Below are 4,231 nucleotides of genomic sequence, written 5' to 3' on the forward strand. Positions count from 1 at the left end.
CAGTTCTTGGCATGCAGTCTAGTATTGTGTGGCCACCGATTACAGCTTAGAGTTTTGAGCTCAAGCCAGGCTTTATCCAGATATTACAGCAGTCAGCACAATTTAAATGGTTGGCCGATACAATCACATTGAGAATTTCTTGGAAGTGTGCGACATGTTCAAGATTAATGGAGTCACGGATGATGCTATAAAGTTGAGGACCTTCCCATTTTCCTTGAAAGGGAGAGCAAAGCAATGGCTGCATTCATTACCTAGAGCATCGATCACTACTTAGGAGGAGATAATAGAAGCTTTTCTTGCCCGATATTTCCCTCCTGGAAAATCTGTGAAGCTCAGGAATGAAATATCCTCTTTTGTGCAAATGGAATTGGAGTCTCTTTTTGAGACATAGGATAGGTTCAAGGATCTCATGCGGAAATGTCCTCAGCATGGGTTCCCCAAGTGGATGATTATCCAAACTTTCTACAATGGTTTAAACCCAAGAACAAAGCAATTACTTGATGCTGCAGCAGGAGGTACCTTAGGCAATAAAACCCCCGAAAAAGGCCGACAGCTCATTGAGGAGATGGCTATGAACAGTTTTCAGTGGAATACACGAGACAGAAAGAAGTTAGCTGGACTTTATGAGATCGATGCAGTTACATCATTGTCTTCAGCAAGAAGTTAGACACTATAACTTCTCCTAGAGTGGCAGCAGTGATGAGTTGCACTGGGTGTAGGGGAGGACATGCTCCATCTGATTGCCCGATTGCTATTAGCGGTACAACTTTAGTAGAACAGGTGGATTTTTTAGGTAATACAATGAGAAGTCACGGAAATCAGTATAGCAATACCTACAATCCGGGGTGGAGGAGCTACCCAAACCTTTCTTAGAGTAATCAAGGGCAACAGAAGGCCATGGCACCATCAGGTTTCCAACCATAACAACATGCCCGGAACATGGAGAATAGGGTTTCAGGGTTGGAAAACCGGATGACTGATTTGGAGAAGGCTTTGACCAAGTTCATTCAATCTTCGGACATAAGATTCCAGTCGATTGAAGCCACACTTCGCAACCGCACCTCATCATTGCATAACTTGGAGAATCAAGTCGGTCAAATTGCGAAGTAACTTTCGAAAAGACCTCGAGGAAGTTTGCCTAGCAACATGGAGACAAATCCAAGAGAACATGTAAAGGTGATCACTTTGAGGAGTGGTCGAGAAGTTGAGAGTACGCTCCCAATTGAGAAGACAACAGTTGAGTTACCCAAGGAAGTGGAGGTTGAGGAGAAAGATAAAAAGAAGGAGGTGGCGCCCCCACCTTACAAACCATGAACCCCTTATCCTTCAAGGCTGAAGAATGACCAAAATGATGAGCAATACAAGAAGTTGTTGGGTCTATTTAAGCCTTTGCACATCAATATCCCATTTGTGGAAGCGTTGTCTCAAATGCCTCACTATGCAATATTTCTCAAAGACCTCTTAACCAACAAGAGGAAGTTGGAGGAGAGTGCATTTGTGATCTCAGATGCTTTATGCTTGGCAATGTTGCAAAAGAATACGCTGAACAAGAAGAAAGACCCCAGTAGCTTCATCATTCCTTACAACATTGGTAACTTGGGTGAAGAGAAGGCATTGGATGATTCAGGGGCTAGCATCAATGTCATGCCTTATACGTTCTTTCAAAAGCTAGGCTTGGGAGAGCCTAGGCCCACTCAGATGACACTCCAATTAGCTGATCGATCAGTTAGACATCTGAGGGCCATCATTGAGGATGTACTTATGAAAGTTGATAAGTACATCTTTCCTGCGGACTTTGTGGTGCTAGATGTTGATGAGGATGTTGAGGTTTCATTGATACTTAGGAGGCCATTCTTGCGTAATTCCAAACCTCTCATTGATATGGACAGTGGGGAATTGACACTAAGAGTTAGAGATAACAAGTTGACATACCGCCTTGCCGAGGCCATGCGACATTCTCTTGATTTTGATGATACTTTATATTTTATTTACACCATCGGTGAGTTGATTGATGATTATGTGCAGGAAATGTTGTGTCCAGACCCATTGGAGGGGTGCCTAGATCAAGAGATAGAGAATGAAGAAGTTTTATCACTTGGTCTAGAGGACAAGATGCAACCTACCCCGGGAGTCATGAAGAGGATGATCAAAAAGCTTAAAAGGTCAAGGAGACATCACAAGAAATGCCCCAATACTAGTGGGGATAAGTATTCAAGGAGTAAGGGTGATGAATCCTTGTGTGGTAACAAAGTCAATAACTCCTCCTCTACCTTGCAAAAACTATGTTCATCATGCTTTCAAGTTGTAGGCAAGAAATAAACCTTCATTTATGAATCCCCGTGAGATAAGGACAGGTACGTTAATCTTAGTGACGTTAAACAAATGCTTCTTGGGAGGCAACCCAAGCCTTTACTATTTTTCTAGGTTTTAGTTTAGTACTTGCATGAATAAAAGCTTGAGTGTTGGTGTCTTGATTTTTACATGCTATTGTAGTGTTTTTCTATCAGCTTGTTGGTTTTTAGTGTGCTTAATTGTGATTGGTGAAGTTTTTAGGTTGTTTGAGTATGTTTCCATGATTCTTTAGATGTTTTTTAATGTATATGCAGTCTCTGTGTGTGTATATGTGATGCAGAAATGTTTTGCAGAGTCTGTAATTGTTCTGAGTCATCTAGAGAAATCACACGGCCGTGTGCAATTTCCACACGAGCATGTGGATCTCTGCAAAGTACCAAGTCTCCATCCCAAGAAGACACAGGGGCGTTTGTATGCCCCTGTGGATGATCCTATGAATGGTATACGAGCATGGGTAATTTCCACACGAGCGTGCGAAACTCTGTAGAGACTTCTTCTCTATCCCGAGAGCACACAGGGGCATGTGAGTACCTTGTGAGTCCCCCTGTGAGTATCCACATGCACGTGTGGAATTTCCACAAGGGCGTGTGAAACACTTAGCCAAAATTCTCTAGAGAACAGAGAAGCCACAGAGGCCTGTAGGTCAGGCACATGGGTGTGGGAAATTTCCACACGCTTGTGTAAAGGCGTTTAGAGGCAAAAAAAAGAGCTATCCTGAGAGCACAGAGGGGCATGTGTATGCCCTACGAGCGACCCTGTGGGAGTTACATGGGCCTGGGTAATTTCCACACGCCAGTGTGGATACACAAAACACCAAAGGGCGTGATTTTTCTTTAAAACCTATTCTTCCTCTTCCCAACCTTCTCTGTCTATTTAAAGGGTTCTAGTGTCGTTTTCTGGTCGTATTCTCAAAGTTTTTGATTTCTATTTTGTTGGTAGGCTCTTTAACTCTATTATCTTTGCTAATCTTGTATTCTTTTGTTCATGGTGGTCTATTTTGCTTGAATATTATGATTAGAGTGCTGGTGAATGTTTGTAGAATGAATGTGCATAGATTGGAGAGGATTTGTAGTGAGATTTGGGGATTCAACCGCACTGTTGTTGTGCCCCGAACATCCACACAGGCATGTGGAACTTCCACATGGCCATGTGGATTTTTGCATAATTAGGTTTTGAGTTTGATTTGATAAATCTCTTTTCAATTCTTGTAGATATGGCCCCCAGATCAAAGAAAGCTACCAATAAACAACCTCATGAGCCTTCTCCTGAGCAGCTTGTGTTCGCTATCCCTGAACACCAAGCACGTTTCGAGCAGTTATCAAAGCTGAAGTTTGGACAATCTCGTTTCCTAGACTTAAGTGCATTGAGAGATACAGCTGGGTGACGAGATGACAGATGAGGTAGAGGAGCTACTCTCAGTCAGTAGCTGGCGCAGATTATTGTACATCAAAGAGCTAGCTATCCACATGTTGACGTTAGAGGTGTTGGCGTCTTTTAAGTTCGACCGCTCATACTCCAGTTTCGACAGCATCGACGCCATTCAGCTCAGAGGCTTCGGACAGTATCAATCTTGAATACTCTCGACGCCTCACACTGTGCCAAGTTTCTTAAAGATCTAGGGACTCCAAGTGATAAACCCTATTCGCTAATATAGATTAACCCTTTGGTCCAAGAAAAAGACCCTTAGTCACAATTAAGCCCCAGCACTAAGAATTACTTCAACACTTCACTCTATTGCCTACGCAATTAAGCCCCAGTGGAGTTCGTCTCTTAGCACTTCACTCTATTGTAACCGCAAAGAACTCCTAGAACATGGAGGTAGAATAAATCGCACCGGAAGGAAAAAGGGGACGTTCCACTACCTCTCAACTCTTCCTCT

General features: G+C 42.9%; 1 non-coding gene across 1 annotated transcript; it reads right to left on the reverse strand.

Moving 5' to 3' along the window:
* Window positions 1–328: 328 nt before the first annotated feature.
* Window positions 329–435, reverse strand: LOC120255570. Its single transcript, XR_005535037.1, has one exon. It is a non-coding gene; the product is annotated as a small nucleolar RNA R71 (small nucleolar RNA).
* Between the last annotated feature and the right edge of the window lie 3,796 nt (window positions 436–4,231).

Source organism: Dioscorea cayenensis, unplaced genomic scaffold (assembly GCF_009730915.1).
Source record: "Dioscorea cayenensis subsp. rotundata cultivar TDr96_F1 unplaced genomic scaffold, TDr96_F1_v2_PseudoChromosome.rev07_lg8_w22 25.fasta BLBR01001074.1, whole genome shotgun sequence".
NCBI classification, from domain to species: Eukaryota; Viridiplantae; Streptophyta; class Magnoliopsida; order Dioscoreales; family Dioscoreaceae; genus Dioscorea; species Dioscorea cayenensis.